General features: G+C 36.5%; 1 protein-coding gene and 1 pseudogene across 1 annotated transcript in view; one reads left to right on the plus strand and one right to left on the minus strand.

The window, feature by feature from the left end:
* The window catches only part of GBF1 (golgi brefeldin A resistant guanine nucleotide exchange factor 1), a 101,714-nt gene that overhangs the window by 42,607 nt on the left and 37,867 nt on the right, over positions 1–21,240 (minus strand).
* LOC102897614 lies at positions 12,072–16,188 on the plus strand (annotated as a pseudogene).

Raw genomic sequence — 21,240 nt, forward strand, 5'->3', positions numbered from 1 at the left:
ACAACTTAAAGAGCCTAACCTCTAAGGGGAGGAAAAGATAGACTGGGGGGTAATGTCACTTTAAGAACTGTTTCTTTTAAAGTTTAAACACACATCTACCCTATGATCAGCAATTTCACTCTTAAGTATTTATCCAAGAGAAACTAAAACATATGCTCACAAAAAGATTTGTATAAGAAGGTTCATAGGAGCCTATTCATAACAGACAAAAAAAAAAATGCAAACAATCCAAATGTCCTTCAATAAAAGAATGAGTAAATTCTCTTACAGTTTATCCATACAATTAAATACTACTCAGTAACGCAAATCAAAACAAAAAGAAATAATGATACATGCAACAACGTGGATAAATTCCAAAAGCATGCTAAATTAAAAAAAGCTACATGTGAAAAAGCATATCTTATATGATCCCACTTATTTGAAATCCAAAACAAAACTAATCGATCATAACAGAACACAGAAAATGGTTTTGTATATTTGTGTGTGGGTAACTTAAAGAGAGCATGCAGAAACGTTCTATGGGTGATGAAAATGTTCTGTATCTTTTTTTTATGGTACTTACATTGGTTTATACAATTATCAAAAATTTATCAACTGAATACCTACAGTATGTGTATTTTATTGTGTTAATTATACCTCAATTTTTTAAAAAATAAAAGAGCTGGGGGCTTGGGGTGAGCCTCCCATACTTAGCATTATTTGGAGAATAAAGATATAGAAGAAACAAATTTGCTTCCCAACTCACCATTCTGGGAGCAGAGGCTCAACAGCCAGCTGAGCTGCCACCTCAGTGCCACTTGGGCAACCTTTGGGGAAAGAAGAGATTTGCAGGTGGTAACTGATATATACCCTCAATGGAGCCCTGTTGCTCCCCAAAGGAGTGTCACCGAAATGTCTTCAACAGTGTATACTTCCACATTGCTAATAGTATAATCGGGGCTCCAATTTAGAAGGAGAAAGTTCACATATAACAAAAGCTAGGCCCTGAGGATTTAGAACTCAGACAGCCTTCCAAAAAATTAAATCATAACCATAGTAATAGAAAAGTCAGAGCTCTAGTTCCAGAACTGTCACTACACTGTCATGGGGCCTTGCACAAGACATGACCTCTAAGCCACTGTTCTTTCTCTATAAAATGGCCTAGATAACCTCTATGTTTCATTTTGGCTCTACCACTGTAGAGCTAGTTCATGTGGCCTCCAGGATCAGATGGAGAAGAAAGTCTCATAATTCTTCTCAGCACTGTTAAAGAGACTCATCCTTTAGCTTAATGAAGACCTCCAGAGGAATTCTGCATATCATATGGGAAGATTTCTTCCTCTAACAAACCTGCATAGTTAGATTCGGGGAGAAAAGCAATAAATCGAAGATGTAAGAAGTTGCTTACATAGCAAACCCAAGACAGCACAAGATAAAAGAAGAGTAGATATCCTCGAAATCCAGTGGGAAGACTGGAGAAGAAAACAAATGTGTACCAAGTGCTTACTATGTGCAAGGTATGCAATATACTAGGTACCTTGCACACATCACTTCATTTCATTTTCACAAGGACTTTATAAGACAAGTTTTAATCTCCATTTTACAGATGAAAAACGGAGGTTCAAATAGGTCAAGTAACTGCCCAGGACTACCCAGTGGTAGAGATGGGATTTGAACGTAGGTCTATCCAACTCCAAAGTTATGCTTTTTCCTCAACCATTTGGCAGGAAATAAGCTGGAGATCTTAGATCTCAAAGGGGCCCTGTAAAATCCTAGTGTGATCTTCTTCTTGCAAATAACTCATTTCATTTTATCTCCAACAGCCTTTGGCACTACACAGAAGAAAGGGTTAAACCTACAGTTAGGAAGAGGAAATTCCCTGGAAAATTGAAACACATGCTTGTGGCTCTGACTAAATTTCACACCCGTTCTGTTGAGCAACATCCACAGTGTGTGAGAAAAGATTCCTTCTCCTTCTAATACCCCCATCCATTATGCACTCCATCACCTGCTGCCTTCCTTCAGACTAAGCTGAGGGGGAGGAGGGAAGGCTATACATCTTTGCTTGGTGCATATTTAACCCAGAGGTTAGTAAACCCAGGGCAGGAAGAAGTACCATGTGAAAAAAGAAAAGGAATAAGACTTTCTCATTTCAACTTGGACCAACATAGGAGGAAACTCTTATGATAAGCCATAATGAGGTAAGGAGTTGGACTTCTGCTAGGAAGAAAAGGGGAAGGAGGCTGTCCTTCCCAGAGAGTAAGCAGAATTCAGGAGAACATGATCAATTTACACCTGTTCCCTTGTCCAGTATTTTATGTTCAAGTGAACTCTGTATTTCTGTCCATGAGAGTTATACCTCACTGAGAAGAGCAAATGAGAAGGTGGAAACATTAATTTTTCTTTCTTTCTTTCTTTTTTTTTTTTTTTACCTCTGCTACCTCCCCTCAATCAGATTCCTCCTTATAAGACTGAATACAGTGATCTGGTACTAGAACTTGACTGGGAACCTAAGAGTCTAAGGGAGCTACCTGGTATAAAAGAAGGGAGAAAAAGAAGAAGGACAAACAAACAAATGCCATTATAATAATTAGTCTCCAAAATCAGTCCCATACAATGCCACCCCTAACATGCCCCTCCTCCAATGAAGAGGTGGAGCTTATGTGGGCTCCCCTTGAATCTGGTCTGACAGCTTTGACAGATACTATGTAAGGAAAGTAGCAATCTGGGACTTTCACAGCCAGGTACTAAAAAGGTTTTGAAGCTTCTATTTCTTCCGTTGTGTAGATATGAACGAACTACCATGTACAAAGTCTAAGCTACCCTGTGGGGGACAGGGGTCATGAAGAAAAGCCCTAGAGACTCAAGCATCACTTCAAAAGAAGCCACATGGTACCAGACATCCACACCACAGCCATATCTGACTGCAACTGCAGGAGACCCTAAGTGAGACCAATAGAAGAACTGCTCAGCTGAGCCCTAGTCAACTCACAGACTTGTAAGATATAATAAAATGGTTTTAAGGCACAGGTTTTTGGAGTAGTTTGTGATGTAGCAACAGATAACTGAAAATGAAGCTGGTAGTTCTTTTGTCCCTGGGCATATAACATACACTGTATTACAGAAATACAGGAGAATCTATTCAGTTTTAGTTAAAATAAGAGGAAATTATAATGCAGAAGGGGGAATCCCATTCCCATTAGCAATTGAAAATAAAAAATATCTAAGAATAAACTTAAGAAACTTATGACATATTAATGAGGGAAAGAAAAGCCAACAAGTTTTACTAGAGTCACAAAAGAAATCTTGAATAAATGGAGAAGTTTTCAAATGTTCTGGATAGGGAGGCCAAATATGTTATAAAACTGTCAATTCTCTCCATATTAACTTATGTTTCTGAATTAAAATCTCAACAGGAATTTAAAAAATAACTTGAGTAAGTGACTTTGTACTTCATGTGAAAGAATAACTTAGTTAAGGATAGCTAGAATATTTTTTAAAACAACTAATGACAGAAAGTTTGCAGAACAGAAAGTATATTACTAGCAAAAGAATAGGTAGGACAATATGTAGCATATGATATATAATAAAAGAATATTCAATAAATGGTCCTGTAACATATGACTAACTATTAGGGGGTAAATTCCTACTGCATTCTACTAAACAAAATAAATTCTGTGTGATAAAAAGAAGATACTAATTAATTCACTAAACAAACATTTATGCCAGTAGCTGGGCTAGGTAATAGAAATATAGTGGTAAACAGTGCAACGCAATCCCCATTTTCATGGAGTTTCCTGTGTAGTGAAAGAAGAACACTAGGCAAGGGCTCGCACAAGTATTATGAAGTGCAAGGTGCTAAGAGTGTTCGAGAGTTAAATATAAAAGCTGAAATTTATAATTGGTAGAATAAAGTGACGAGGTAAAAAGAATGTAGTGAATGAGATTCATCAACATATGCTTAGCATAAGAAAAGGATATGGAAGCAGAGATGAAAAGGCTGAATAGTGAGTGCCTTTGGAGAAAGTACCAATGAAAATCAAGCTCTGAATGGAAGCACCAGCTGGAGGATGAGAAAATAGGAAGACCACTTTAGAGAACACAAAAAATTGGAAGGGAAAATTACTTAAGAACTAATTAATATAAGATCATCTCACAAAGTCAAATGATATGATTTTCTAGATCAAAAGAACCTTCACTAAGAAACCAGCATAATGAATTAAAAGAGACCCGCACCAAGTGTTTTAGAACACTAGGAACAAAAAGACTGTAGAAAAAACTAGGTTAAATACAAAGGACTGAGAATCAATATGGCACCAGATCACTCAACATCAACACCGAAAATTAGAAGACAAAGAAGCAAAGCCACTATATTTTGAATGAAAATAATTTCCAAACTAGAATTCTATATCCTATCAAATTTTCAATCAAGAGTCAGTATAAAATAAAAAGTTGCAGATATGTAGAGTCAAAAAATATATATTTCACAGGTGTCCTTTCCAAGAAGGCTTTGGAGGAATTTTCTTAAGCCAAAATGAGAAAGTAAACCAAGAAAGAAATGGACAAAGGGTCCAGGAAAAAGGAGTCCAAAGAAAGTGAAGGGAAGTTCCAGAATGACAGCAGCACCTGATGCCTAGAGAGCAACAATGCAGAATAGAAGAGGATAGGAGGCTCTGAGAAGAGATAAAAACTGAATAAAAGAGCTGTGTGTCTGATCATGTGGGAGGGAAAACAATTCAAAGAGTTTTAAAAACTACATGTAGAGCTTGAGAAGAAATAGTGATAGAAACAGAAAACCAAATATATTTTTTAAAAAGGGAGGAATACTTGACTTGGTAGTGAATAATACTTACAATCTTAATAAGGTAAAGACTGAGTACTGATTTTACCAATCAGAGAGATAACTATATTGGGAGGATAGAGGAAGGAAAAGGGGAATAGTAAATACTGCAAAAGAGTTTTCTCTCCATCTAGGAGTAGGAAGTCAATAGATATTGCTTCAGATATAAAAATTCTATTTTTTAAAAAAAGGTGGTACCAGCATATTATTTTGAAAGATAAAAGTAAAAACTTGAACAAACAGTTAAAAGAGTTTAGGGAGGGGGACCTTAAAAGGTGAGCGGGGGGGACTTGGGTTATTTGCCTTATAGCACTATTTGACTTTTAAAACTATGCATTACCTAAATAGAAATAAAAATAATAAAAAGAATCTACCATAAAGAAGAGTAATAGGCAAAGAATTTTGTACAAAGATAGTTAAACTACATTGCTTATACTATTGAAAAACTGGAAATAATCTAAATAACCAATGTCAGGAAACCAAATAATTTTTTTTTTTTTGAAACATGCAAGAAATATCATTAGCTCTTATTTTCTAAGAATATGTAGTGATGTGGGAAAATTCCCATGATATATGATAAAAGAAAAACCAAAAGGCAAAAATATATAGAATATGATCCCAATTTTGCTATAGGGTGATATTGTGTGTGTACATAAGAAAAGATAAAATAGTATTATTTCCAGGTGACTGGACTATGGATGGTTTTTATTTCCATCTCTTTATATTCCTCTGTATCTTCCAAATTTTTCTACATGGGATATTATGTTATTTATAATTACTGAAAATTATTTTTAATATTTTTAAAAGCTAGTTGGAAAAAAGGGAAGATTAAGCAGCCTAATCACAAAGTTTCATGGAATATTATCACTAAGTTTTAGTAAAACTGTCACCCAAAACTTAACATAAATATTGATTTTGTTGTTCATGAATAGCTAAGAATGACTTTTACTGTAATCGTCTTATGAATATTAAATATGCACCAAGCAAAGTTGACCATGGCCAACTTAAAATTTTCTGGGTCTTAATTTATTACTTTTCTGTCTATCTGTCTGTCTATCTATCCATCTATCTCTCTAAAAGTATGGGAACTGGAAATGACTATAAAGCTCTGAATTTAATGACTACGATTTCTGTTAGGCATGCCAAGTGTTCCTACTTGTTAACTACAACAGTTTTACATGTGTAACTCACATAGGACCTAAATGGTGGTTCAGTTCCTAAAGCTTGTTGAATAGTCACTAATACTGGGATGAGACAGTATGATGAAAGGGGAAGGGAGGAGGAAATTACCTCAAAGTATAAGCAGGCCATGTCCTCATCTAAACTATACTCAATTAAAAACTGGAGGGGTAGAGCTTCTTAAGGGTTATAGATGTAATGTAACTGACAAGAGAATATTGTCTTCATTTGGATCTGAACTGGTAGGCCACTTTAAAAGAAAGTGGAAAGTAAGGAGTATAAACAATGGAGAGGATTACCGCTGCTCACCTTGCAGTAAAAGTAGGAAGCACTATTGCCACCATGATGTATCAAGATCCCTATTCCGGGTTAGTTCTTATCCATTGGTTCAGGGTACACAAGGTCTCTGCTTTGAATGCACTAACAAAACCAAGATCTTCCCAAGAATCTAGGCCTGGCTCTCTCACTACTCACTTTCTTGATTTCAGAAAAAATGACTAACCTTGATTTCCTGCTACCAGAATTAATCTCTTCCTTCTCGGTACTTCTAGAGTGCTATTGCTTTAGTAAAGCATATTCTGGTTTATGGAATAGCTAATTGTAGTCTGTAAGCTCCTAGAAGGCAGAGAGGGACAAAGATTCTTTGCTTTTGTATTAACTACAGTGTCTAGTTGAGGGCCATGAGCATAGTAGTGCTCAACCAATGTTTCTGAATTAGTTAAAAAAATCACAGGGAAATATTAAAGAAAACCACACCCCAATATTCCTATCAAAGACTTCTTGTCATTTCCAGGAAAAATTGGTAAAAAGTAATGTTTACAAGGAATAGAGCAGCACCTGAACAGAAGGTCCCCCCATATGTGACCAATGGCTGTTGGCCAAGAATGAGAGTTTAGAGAAGTAACATCTCTGAGAACAGCCTGCCAATGGTGATGGAAAGCAGCCTAAACTTTGAGGTGGTTATATTGGAGGGGAGATGGAAGAGAGGCCATTTTGTGCTTTGGGGAAAATTTTAATGAGAGGTTTCACAAATGTCAGGCTTGCCTGATTAAATGAAGCCAGCTAGGTAGATGTTTTTCATATTAATGCCATCTCTGCTAAAAGAGCAAAGAAGGAAAAGAAAAGGAGGTTTGAGAAAGGAAAATGATAAACCTCAATATTTACAGAAGAAATTTTGCTTCTGCTAGCTTGGGCAAGGATATCAAAGAAGAGAACTGTTATCTGGCAGGCTTGGCGGCTCTACCTCTTTGCCCCTTTCAAAAAGAAAAATTTAAGCCCTGAAGCTAGGAGAGGAGATAGACCAGTGTACCCAGTGCCCTGCCTAGAGTGTCTACTGATTAAGAACTCAGAATATAAGCAAGTCAAGTCATAGAGAAAGTTCTATTTCAATAGTTACTCTTAAACGTAAAAAGAAGAAAAAGTGTAGGAGGGAAGTCATTCAAATAATTAATATGTTTAAGGATTTCTTCCTCCTTAGTTTGAGTCTATGTCTTTAGAGTTTTTATAGTTTCTGCTACTTAAATTAAAAGCTAGGGTTGGGCAAATGCTGTTGATTAGAGAGCTCAGCCTCCTTTTGCCCTTGTTTCTCCCCAGCCTAGCCTGCAATTGTATCCCAATCAATCAGCATTAATACAGATACACAGAGGTATTTATTTGCTGCTGATTCTGCCTGGCTGTATTCAGACTCGATCTCCATGTGTATTTAATAAATCACACTAGTTAGGTGGACAGGATTATTTCCAAGTCACCTAATGACTATATCATGAACTGCAGCATTAAAGGGATTAATATTAATCTGAGCCGTTGCAGTTCAGTGGGAAAGGCCAGTTCATTCTCCAACAGGAGCTCCGGCCGGAAAGAAATCCTCAACAAGACGGGGAAGATTAATGAGGGCTTCTACATTCTGCCTGCAAATCTTCACCTACCAGGGTGTAGGGTAGTGAATCCCAGCCCAGACGAGCTCATAAATAACCCACAATATCACAAGTATTTGGGGCAGCTGAGCACCAGCAAGGGCGGGCCAGCTAGCCCTCTCCATCTTCTCCTCCTGTAACCCACACCACCGAGATGGCACAAGAATTCTGCAGGCCTACACAGTGGCCGGTTTTGTTTTCTTTCACGTAAGGGCCCACACCTCATAAATCACTTTCTTATTTCAGGAAAAGAAGAGTACTAACTACAGTTTGGACTTGTGTATACTCAGAAGAACATAAAGCTTCTTGTTGTAGTGTCACTTCCCTAAAACTGAGAAAATAACCTAGTCTCCATAATACAAGGAACCTGCTTTCAAGTCATGAAGTCTTTCCTTTACCCAGAGGCACAATGCCTCTTCATTAACACCCACAGTATGCTACCCTTGCATAGGCCTCTGGAATGCACATTCAGAACTACTTTTTTGGTCCTGACAAAGTAAGCACTGACTAGGAAGAACTATATCCACAAGACACCATAGGAATCAGCATTTTCTTATGCCTTGGCCCTAATTCCACCATTAGGAGACCACCAAAATGAGCCAAGTCAAGCCTCAAATCTCCATAGTATGAGGCGCACCTTTGTTTTAACTGGCTTAGGATGCAAACTAATGGTGTCAGTGTGAGATGTAGACAGAGAAAGCAACAGGCCACAATTAAACTCAATTCACTGGAAACCTCTTCTTCCTCAATGACTCTGTAAGCACTTGAGGAAAATACCTGAAGCAGAGTTTCATGAGCAGAGTTGTTTCTGCTGAAGAAACCAGACTGAAACAGCTCTTTCTACCTTGCAGCATCACAGCTTCATAGTCTAGAACTCCAAAAGTATGGGTTTACTCCAACTAAAGACCCTTTAAACTGCACAGACAACAGTGGATCAGTCGCCAAGATTCTCCTGCAATGAATGAGACTGCCAAGTAGAATAGTTAGGCCCCTACCCACAAAGGTTATTGAACTAAAAGCTGAACTTCAACAGCATTAATATATAAGTGAACTGAGGGCATGGGGTCAGGTTATCTGAAGTTTATAAATGCTTGCTAAGCAACTTAAGCATAGAGCTGCCGTGGCTGCAGCTGAGAAGGGAAGAGACCCATCAAGTGCATTATGCCTCACCTCCACAGCTGAGTGGGGACAGAGAGAAATTTAAGATTTTCCAAGTTTATAAACATTCCACCTTAACAAGGAACCATGTCTAAAAGTGGGGCCCACTCAAGTTCTTCATTAAGTAAAGGAGGAGCTGAGGGAATTGTGAAGGCTGGATCTCTGTTTTCCAGTTAAAATGCAAAGGGAGAAAACTCTCACTTGCTGGGAAAATGCCCTGATAAACTAGGGAAACTATAAACTCTGTTTCACTGGAGTAGTTCAACTTTAAAGAAATGCGCAGGGCACAAGAATGGTTGGTTCTATAGCCAACAAAGACAGTTTACTTGAGAGGGAACAGAAGAAAATTAGACCCATATCCACAGTTCACGTTTTCCTGATATCTAAGCCAGGATGGTTATCAATGAAGTTCTCAAGGAATTGATGGGGTTAAGTGACAGGGGCTTTCTCATCACCCTTACTAAACCAAAGCTCATAAGCTCCCATCAGACACCCAAACCTCATTCTCCACAAGAGATACATTGGAATAGCAGCATTAGATCATCCTGGAGAAAAAGACAGGTATGTGCAGCAACTTTTCTTGATAGTTACAAAAGGCTTAATTCTTTCTCTCTACCTACATTCCCTGTACCATTTCTTCATCTTCCCATTCCCTGCAATCTCTCTTCCAAGAAAATTAACCATCCCCTAGAGTCCAAAGTCTGTTTTCAGCCAATCAGCCCAACCTAAGCCTCAAGCCAATGGCCTCATGACAGCTAAAAACATTAATCAGAAGTGTTACTATGCTAAGATCATGTGTATACACCACAGCAATCTGCTTAGAGCTTCAGCCCCAATACAGAATGCTTAGGAGTATTTATAGTACTTAAAAGCTCCTCTGTCTCTTGCCAGACATTCCTGTCCTTCTAACAAATAAGTCCTCCAACCTTTAGAGGACAGATGCTCCCCAGACATAAGGAATCTGTACTGCATAAGTCTATGAGAAGGAGACTTCTGTAAGCAGTAGCAAACTTTCTTTCCTCAAAATACTCTAAAAGAGAGCATCCTGCACAATGCTGAGTCCCCAGGCCATCATGTACACAGGAACAGGGCCATCCAGCAGGATGCATCAGGCTCCAGGAATGCTGAAGTCTACATATTTGCCATTCAATACCAAAATGGCTTTTCAAGTTCAATCAGCTATAAATGTTGCTTTGTTTTAATTTTCCACTGAACTTCCTGGAACCTATTATCCAACTGTCAGGGATGTATATTTAGCAAGAGCAACATGGCCTCTTTGCCACTGCCCCACTGCTCATGTCACCTCTAATAAATAGAAAATCAACCCCTTCCTCAACCCCTGTGGCTTGAGGCTGATAAAGAATAGTCTTGGTATAGAGTCTACAAACTGACTAATTCTGCATAGTTACCTGCAAAACCCAAATCTCCCCTAGGTTAATGCTACCACAAGGTTTTCTATCAATGCCAGGAAAAAAAACAAAAAAACAAAAAAACACAACAACGACAACAAAAAACCTAGTGTTTATACTTACCAGAATACAACCATGCATGTATGCTTCTATTTTAGGGGATGCCAGTAGTAGAAATGACCTAACAAAGACCAGAAATCTAACACAGATTAATAGGAATCACAACCAAAACAGGCATGGCAGACTTTGAAATATTCAATGCTAATATATCATATTTAACAGAAAAGATCTGAAAAACTAAAATCAGGGCTAAGAATAATAAGCAGGGCACATATAAGACTTCAATTTCATCTCAGGAAGCTAGTTTGAAAATATAACTTCCTCTTGGTCAATAGAACACAAGGCACAACTTTTTCCACTCTGTCAAGATGCTTTTGCCTTTTCGAGCCAGACATTTTTTACTCTGACATCAAACAGTAAGAAAAGACTAAACTTGAATGAGAAATATGTGTACCTTTATCGCTTTTCCACTTCTGCCAATTACAAATTCACCTAAATCCAAGAACTATCCACATGGCCTCTTTCCAGTTTCACAATATTCAACACAGCTCTTTAGGCTCAATAGAAAAGACAAGGCCTATATATATTTAAAACACAGGTGGTCATATTTTCCAAAATTATACAAATAACTAAAAATCATAAAATGAGATTTTTCTATAACCTAGAAACACAGAATAAATTAAACTAGAATTGAAGGAAGTTTTTAAGCCTAACTCAGCATCACTAAAGTAGCTTCTAATCAAAGCTTAATGACCACAGATCTAGAATAGGGAGAAAATTCAGGCGGACAAAATATATCATACCTTTCATTCAACTAAGAGTGAATCCTGTTCCAAGTTCACAAACAAGGACACATAAAAATCATAACTAGAAAGACCAAAAATTCTCAAAAGAAAGAAAAAAGCAGCCTAATTCGAACAAATATAGTGTACCAGAGCTGCTTATCAGCCATGGAAGGCAGGCAAGTAATATCTTACCTATGAATGAGGATACTGAGACAAAGCTAAGAAAAGCCACAAACTGAGCTGCCAAAAGAGAAAAAGTGAACTTCATATTTACAACCTGTGGAACCTGACTCTGACAGGGAGGAAATCAGTATTATCAGGGGGAAATAGTAGACCTCCTCTTGCCATTTCCTTTTAGTGATCTGACACTCATTTCCCTAAAGACCATTTTATCAGTATTGATGACCAAAATAATATATACCCTTGCATCTAAAGATTTAACATTTACTATTTCAATTATTTAAGAGTGACTCTGAAGATCCAAGACAAATTGTAATTAATAACTTTTCTGAGACAAAAGTTTGACTCCTGCTCAAAGGCTAATTTGTAGCACTAAGTTATTTAGCTAGTGAGCTTAGCTGACAGCTCATCATCTGCAAATTTAAGTCCTTCCCCCCATTTTAAAAAACTGTTAACATATATAACATCATTAAATGAACAGCTCAATGAATTTTTACAAACTTAACCACCCATGTAACTAGCACTCAGATCAAGAACAGAATACTAACAGGATCCAGAAGTCCCTATCATGACTTCTTCCAGTCACAATTCCTCCAAAGGTAACCATCATCTTGACTTCTAATACCACTGATTTGCTTTGCATAATCAATGCAAAGCATCTAATATACAAATGGTATCATGTAGTATGGACTCCTTCGTGTTTGGCTCCCTTTGCTCAATATTACATTGAAAAAATTAATTTGTGTTGTAATACGTTGTAGTTCACTAATTCTCCTTGCTGTATAGTATTCCATTGTGAGAATATACCACATTTTACTCATCCATTTTATTTCTGATAGACATTTGGGTAGTTTCCCTTTTTTGACTTCTATGAACAGCACTGCTATAAACATTCCCATACACGTCTTTTGATGAACGTATGTTTGAATTCCTATTGTGCATATCCTTAGATATGGAATTGCTGGTTCACAGGGTATAGGAGTATTGGCTCATTGCAGTCATTCTGCCCTATGTATAGCAGTATTCCATTGTGGCTTTGAATTTCTCTAATGCCTAGAATTGATCAGTTTTTCTTATGTTTACTAACTATTCGGATATTCTCTTTTGTGAGGTATCTGTTCAAGTCTTTTGCTCATTTTTCTGTTGGAAAATCTGCATTTTTCTTATTGATTTATACAAGTTCTTGTAGAGACTTTTGTTTGCCAAGTTTCGTGGTTTGTGAATATCGCTAGAAATATTCCTCTCAAAAATCAGGAGTGTACTGTATTTCATACATGTCTCTACCATTCTCTGGATAAAACTCGAGCTCAATTAAGCTCATATTCCAATTTTTATCCAGTAGTTCCAACCTCTGCTTCTATCATCCTGAGGCCCTTGGCATCTAAGAATAGTAGAAAGCACTAAAGTGTCAGGTCCCAATAAGAGCGACAAATCATCTTCCCAATATAACAGGAATAAAGTGTGGGGAAAGAGGGATGAAAGCCCCTATAGCACATAGGCCTGATTAGTAAATGGAAATTTTAGATAGCCTCTGAATAGAATCCTTTTTCACCTTTCAAATAATTTACAACTTAATGTCAGCTAAACTTAGTAACTTCTCCCATTTGTCCATGGCAAGGAGATTCCTGGCTGGCTTTTCATGGTCATTACAGGCCTTCTCATAGATCCCTGAAATATAATGTGGCCATCAAAATGTCAGCACTTACCTGCTGCCCACACTCTGGACATATGGTCCAGCTCCCACGTCAGTGACTGATAACATAAGGAAACCAGACTAGCTTAGGATCTGATTCAAAAACAAACACCTGGTAATGCCCATGTTCTTGATAATATAAGTTAATAATGATAATGTGGTCAACTCCTTGACCACATCAAGAACTACTTGAAGTGACAGTACCTCCAGAGCAATCATATAAAGGTAGAAGAAGCAGCATTAATAAATAGGAGCATCCAAGCAGAGAAAGAGCAGTAATTGTGTTGATGAAAATTCTCATGCTCAGAAACCTTCAATGATTTCTCACTTCTAACTGAATTAAGAATAGAATTTTAGAGTTGTAAGGAAAACAGGTACTCATCCAGCCTATTTCGCATACCATTCATGTATGTGTGTTTGAAATTCAAGTCAAGAGAGGTTAAGTCACTTACCCAAGATCACACACATAATTATGACAAAGGCCAGTATATCTCAAGTCTTCAGATTTCAAGTTAGGTATCTTTTCATTCTACCTAGTTGGCAGTTAAGACCCTCCATAACATGAATCTAGCCTACTTGTCACCCTCCTCTTCCACTAGACTCCTTGCTCTTCTCTAAACTCTGCACTGTCCTACCTCCATCCTTTTGGCAGGAGTGCTCACCTTTTACTCCTTACCTGTCCAGAACAGTACCTACCTGACATTCATTAAATGGGATTATCTTTGTATTCCACAAAGCACCCAAAAGTGTCTGGCATATGAAGACATTCAATAAAAATTTATTGAAATGACCTTTAAAAGAAAAACATAGTTGAAAAGACTTCAACTGGAGTGGTACCTCTTAGCACTATTTCAGTGAGGTGACCAAGTTTAAAGCTAACACTTCCTCAGGCATGTGGAACCAAGAATGTGAATTCATAGAGAAAAGGAAGTTTTAACACCAGAAAGGAAACTAAGTATCACAGGATAGTTCCATCATTTTATAGGTGAAAGAAAATGAAGCACAGAAAGGTCAAGTTATCTGCCCAAGTTCGCAGAGATTTAGAATGTAATAGGTCCCTTTGAGATGCTGATAAGGTATGGATCTTCTCCCCAGAAAAGTGTGTGTATATGTGTGTGTCTATATACATGCATATACAAACACAATTCCACATATAATTTCAGGGTGTCTATTAATCCCCTGAATCCCATTCTTAGACCAAGATCAGAAACGTCTAACCTCAATCCTTCTTAAACTATCTCTTATATAAAATTTTATAAATTTACTTAACTACACAAGGAAGAACTTTTTCTTATACCTGATTCCAATGTTAAGATTATATTCCAGAATTCTAATATTCTAAGACTTGAAGTTCCTTCTTCATTTTATTTTACCCTTCTCTGAATGTTTTTCAGATCTCTCTCTCTCTCTCTCTCTCTCTTAGATGCTACAACTGGAACCACATATGGTATTCAAGGTGTTGGCATGCAATAATTTTGTTTTCAAAATCCTGTAGGATGAGGCCCACCATTATAGGGACCTCTTTAGCGATAGAGCAAATAAGAAGCCAATGTATTCAGAAAACAGTCTACATTCCCTTTCTGAGTCACAATATAGACTACAAAAGGTCAATGAATCTTAAATATAGTTTAGATTTCCCCCCTAAATATATATTAGCTTAAAATTAAGTCTCGTGTACCATTTTTCTGTTTGCATATATTTTTGTAGTTATTTTATTCCCATTAGAAGAACTCAATTTTATGAGAAGAAGGAGACTTCGTTGTATGGTCTTTAAAGACAGTAGCTTTGGAATCAAAATGATCTAGATTCGAATTCCAGTTCTGGTACAACCATGGCAAATAAACTTCTTTAAGCCTCAGTTTCCACATCTGTAAAATGGAGATTTTAAAAACTCTAACTCTTAGGCTTGCTTGAGAATTAAATAAAATAGTGTACTTAAAACATTCAGATAAGAATAACTAAGAAAATTTTTGAAAAAGCTAGGCACTGAGAGGGTACTTGCCTTGTATATTAAAATGTATCATAAACAACAAGAATGTCAGACAGAATTCAGAGTACTTGGTAGAAAGTTGAATCAAATGATTGTTAGGGTCCTTTACGATTTTAATGCAACACCTTAGCTTGGGGAACCCTGAGACTGCATGGTATGAGTTGCCTGAACATATGACAGGAAAAGGCTTAGACACATCCTAACTCTTAATGTATTCTCACTCAGGTATAGCAGCATCCGTATGGAAATATCTTGATAGCTGAAGCTGTGTTAACATAGTCATCAAGATTATCTAAAATTTCAGGGAGGCTGTGTAATGTTTTTCTAGGAAAAATCTGTATAGATATCAAAGTCATTTTACATCAGGGTCATTTATGGTCAATTGATTTTGACAAGGGTGTCTAAGACCATCCAATAGGTACAGAATAGTCTTTTCAATAAATGATGCTGGGGCAACTAGATATCCACATGCAAAAGAATAAAGTTGGGCTCTTATAACCTCCCTAGCTGTTTGAGGGTCAGCTGCCATCATAAACAACAGTAACCATCTAGACCAGAAAGTTCATGACCAATAGACTACTTTAGCAGAAACAAATGGTCATTGACGTCCTTCATCCTGGGAAAGCAACAGTATCTCACACAGAAATTCAGAAAAAACTTACCAAAATGTACAAAACCACACCAGATGTCATCTTTGCATCTAAGTTCAGAACCCATTTTGGTGGTGGCAAGATAACTGGCTTTGGCATGATTTATGATTCCTTGAATTATGCAAAGAAAAATGAACCTGAACATAGGCTTGCAAGACATGGCCTGTATAAGAAAAAGACCTGAAGAAAACAGCAAGAGGACTGCAAGAACGGAATGAAGAAAGTCAGGGGGACTGCAAAGGCCAATATGGCGCTGGCAAAAAATAGAGTTCAAAGATTTGTCAGTGACTTTATCTGCAATGATTGTGCAGATATTTCATGAGGATTAATAAACTTAAGAACTTACAAAAAAAAAAGAATGAGAAGAAAACATAGGTGTAAATTTTACATCAGGATCTCTCAATCTCAACACTAACAAGAGTTTGAGACAGATAATTCTTTGTTGTAGAAGAATATTCTATGCACTATAGGATGTTTAGCAGCATCCCTCCTGGCCTCTGCCCACTAGATACTAGTAGTATACCTGTCTCCAGTGTTGACAACCAAAAATGCCTCAAGATATTGCCAGATTACCCTTGGGAGGCAGAACTGCCCAGTTGAGAATCACTATTTTAGACTAAATGATGCTTCTTATCCTCCTCCCTTGCAAAATTACCAATGTCTATGTCATGACTATCTGAATGGTTATTTGTTTAGTAGATGAACTCTAGGAACTGTTCTGAAAAGTCATTTAATACTCCATAATCTATCATTTTGAGGTGATCTCAGGACCCTGCCTAAGAATTTAGCCTCATTTTGAAAGTAGTCCCATTCTGAAAAGTTTTTAGTCCAAACCCTTCCATTAAAAGGTCACAGATCAGTATAATGATTTTTTTTTTTTGGTGGGGGGGATGGCATTTTTTGTTAACAGCTTTACTGATATAATTCACATGTCATATAATTCCTCTCTTTAAAGTATACAATTCAATGTTTTTTGGGTTTTTTTAGTATATTCAGAGTTGTGCATAATGATTTTTGAGGTTAATGATTCTCTTATATTTTAAACCCTTGTTCTAACCAACTACTACTCAGCATAACTACCAGGAAACTAAAAACTAAACCAAAATCAAAGCAAATCAACAGGCTAATCACATTGGCATTGTTTCCTCACAACGTAGAAAAGAGTAATGTTCCTCATAGCAATCAATGACTTAGCCATATATATACAAAAAGACAAGCTATGAAACAAATCTAATGATGAAGCTTTGCTTGAAATTTAGTGTCAGTACTCTAAAGAAATTTAAAAAAAGAATAAGTCACTCCTAAACCAAAGTCCTATACCAAGAACTCTGAATGTTCTTTTTCTCTACTGTTTCCTGAATTCCAGTGTCATTAGCTAAAATGAATATAATTCACAGACCAGTAAGTGCTAGTGAGACTTGTAAGTAACTAGTATAGCAGGCATTATAAGGTCAGAATCCTTTTTACTGTTGATTCAACTTGTTTTGATTCAGGTTCAGATCTCTTGTACAAGACAACAAACTTACATGATGGAAAGGTCAAGGTTTCACTTTAGAGCCTCTTTTTCACTGCTAGTATAACTACAATGCTACTTTGACCTTAACTTTTTTTAGCTCTTGAATGGTGTTTGCCCTGCTACTGTCACTGTCTAATCCAGAGACAGTGGCTGGCAGGAGGAAATGACTTTGGAATCCACAGCTGTTATACAGACCAGTTACCATCTTCCAAGTATGAGAACCACTTCCAGCTCCTTCTTTGATCAGTTTGCTCAATCAAAATTTCATATCTCATCTGAAACCAGTGAAAGGAGCTGTGGCTTCCAAGACCAAAGCTATTTTGTTGAAGAATCATATCAAGGGAACTGTACATGCATCCAGAAAAGCCAGCTGCAAGATACTCCAGAAATACTAAGCCTAATCTCCTACCTTCCAAAAGACCTCAAGTCCCCTGCTGAGTCATGTGAAAACACATACTCCATCTGACTCACGGTTACTCACTTTTCTGTTTACTAACTGTACCCATGCAGACGCTGTGATAGTTTATTTTACTGTCCTTTCAATGAAAGTCACTAAATTTAATATCATACTTTTAATGATAAAAATAACAATAAAACAACCATTTAGTCATTGTGCAATCCATACCAGGTACTGTGATAAATACTTTAATAACATTATCTTATTCTTAATTTCACAATGACCTTATGAGAAAAGTTTTATTACTATCCCCGCTTTTTACTTTTATTTTCTAAAATAAACATACAGTAAATTGACTTTTTTTTTCTTTTGTGTACTTTTCTAAGTTTTAACATATAAATAGAGACATGTAACCACAATAAGGATACAGAACAGTTCCATCACCTCAAACATCCCCTCATAATCTGTTCCCTGGCCCCATAGTTTTGCCTTTTCCAGAATGTCATATAACTGAAATCATTCACTCAGCATAATGGCTTTGAAATCCATCCAAGCTCTTTTGTATATCAATAGTTTATTCCTCCTTACTGCTGAGTAGTATTCCATACTGTCCTCATTTTATAGGTATGGCAACTGAAGCTCAGAAAAGTTAGTAACCTACTGAAGGTCACCAAGGTGAGGCCAATATTCAAAAACCCAGGTCTCAGTGGCTCCAGAACCCATACTCTTAACCACTATACTATAATGTCCCTTATTAGTCTAGGCTCTCAAAAGAGCAGTCCATAATCTTGATTTAAATATGAAGGACTCTTCTGGAACAACAGAATAAATGAGTTTCACAGTTACCAAAAAGCAGGCTGAGAATAGTTTGTCCAAGATTATTAGCAATGATTCCAAAGCTCTTAAGGGAGCATGATATAGAGGTAAAAGCAGGAATTATCATCAGGCTGAGGTTTAGAATTCCAGTTCTGCCACTTATTAAGGATGTGTGAGTTTATACAAGTTCTTCACTTTTTGAAAACTCAGTTTCCTCTTCTATAAAATGAGTATCATATTATGTTGAAATATTCTTGGAAGGATAAAACGAGATGATATATGTAAAATTCCTGACACACAATAATATTATTACCATCTATATTGAATAGAGCCAATAAAGTCATGCCAAACAAAATATCTACTAAATATACAAGTCAGTATTTATTAAGCTCTGAACGATGTAAAGGCATGTCCCCTAACTACAAGGAGTATATATTCTAGCTAAAGAAATAAACAATTTCCCCAAAATATAATTGAGGCCATTATATATGCTAAGTTGTATGGATGAATCTACAAATAAAATATAGAGATAAACTTGATTTAATTTTAGCCAATAGCTTTAATTCTCTATTTCATTTTTTAAAAGTCAGAATAAAGACTCAGGTGTGGAATCTACCTATCTTCTAATCTAGAACAGTCCCTAGGCATAGGTAAGGGCAAAGTCTCTCCTTGTCAACATCTAGAATGTACTCTAAAAACTACTAGTTCCAACTCTTTCATTCTAGGTATTTGTATCAATTTCAAAATGACAGGAAGAAAAATACATAAAAGCCTGAATTCTGTGACACTTGATAAGTGACTGGTTCTTTAGGAAAACAGGATATGCCTCAAAAGGTTTACTGAAATAAAGTCTAAAAAAGCTCCAATTTGCTGCCCAAAAGAATTCTGTAAGATCATTTCTTTCCCTTCTGTCTCTCTTTGGTCTTAGTAGGAAAATATATAAACACACAGGTGTAAGATAAAAAGTTAAAAAAAATAGGAGAATAAGCTGGAATAGGGGAAAGACTATTAAAAATCTATCTACAATAGTCATTCTACATTCTTCTCATGCTTTCTATAAATCCTTTCCCTCAACTGACATTTACTATGTGCATCTTTGCCAGTACAGCAATAACTCTTTGAAAGTCAGCTCGGTTTTATTAGGCTTTTAAATTAAGCATGTAAATAAAACATATATAAAATAAGGCTGACCCAAATCCTTATTTCCCAATTTGACCTGGGAGCAAAACATAGTAACAGCTCTATAACAAAGCATTTACCAAGGCTCTGTCACAGCTACTTTGCAACACATTCCTCATGGTTGGCAAGTCTGTACATTTATGCTACTGGCTTAGTGCCTTGGACTTGGAGAAAATAGTTAAATTTTTTTAAAAAAGTTAAAGTCCACACACACAAGTAGTTTTTAGTAGTAGTGAAATCTCACTTGGGGATCAAATAGCACCAAGGGGTTCATTTTTCTACTCCAACCTCAGCTAAAGTTTTATGCTTCTAACTTGCCTAAGCTCTACAATTCCTTATCGTCCTAAGAAATATAACCATCCCTAGGCCTGGATTTCCACCAGCTTTTAAGGCTGAATCTCTTATCCCTATCACTTTACAAAAAGAGAGAAGCCAAATCTCTAGCCAGTGTTCTAAAAACAAATAGCTACAATCAGGAAACATAAGAAAACTGCCAGGCAAAACCATAACCCTTTTTTCTTATTTAAGACAGTTGGGCAATTTTTTCAAAAAGAAGCAATGGATTGTGGAATCAGGAGACCCGAGTTCTAGCTTTCCCCACTAATAAGCTGTGTGACCTTGGTCAAATCATAACCACTCTGTGCTTCGGTTTCTTCTATAAAATGAGAAGGCTGCAGCAGACTCAGCAATCACAAACTGAAGTCCAGATAAAAAATCTGGGCTGGTCCATAGATGTGTTTTGTTTGGGGGTATGCTGTGAGTTTTATTTTTTTATATCAATAAATTAATTTATTGGAATGACGTTATTATCCACTACTTAAAATTAAAAAAATATTTAACTCAGTATACAAATAAATATTTAACAGACTATACTATGAATAGTTATAACAACAAATAAATATTTAACTGAATGTACTATTAAAGGTCTGGTGACAATCTTTAAACAGGATAGGTAATAGAACTGCCTTTGTTCGAGCCTATTCTGGATTCCTTTCCTCCTCATTCTAATATATCTCTGCTAAGGGGACCAGGTTCTGAATCATGTAATTTTTTTTAACATTTATTATGAAAACTTTCAAAATTACATAAAAGCAAACAGACTTTTATAATGAACTCCCATATACCCCAATCCTAGTCTCAATAATTAGCAACTCAGGGCTAGTCTTGTTTTTTATTATCCCCTCCCACTCCTGTATTATTTTGAAGCAAATCTGGCACATCATATCATTTTATCCACCTTAAATGTTAATAACCAAAACGACAACAACAAAAACGTTAATAACTGTAATATCATTATCATCACATCTAAAGGAGTAACATTGCTTTAGTATCAAAGTTTTAGTTAGTGCTTAATTCGCAACTATGTGATTTCTATAATTGCCATAAACTTTTGTTTAATGTTATGTTTGTGTGCTTGAATCAAGATCCAAATAAGACCCATTTATTGCAACTGTTTGATACGTGCAGTGAAAAACAAAATTGAATGTCTTTAGATG

Source organism: Pteropus alecto, unplaced genomic scaffold, assembly GCF_000325575.1.
Source record: "Pteropus alecto unplaced genomic scaffold, ASM32557v1 scaffold177, whole genome shotgun sequence".
NCBI lineage: Eukaryota > Metazoa > Chordata > Mammalia > Chiroptera > Pteropodidae > Pteropus > Pteropus alecto.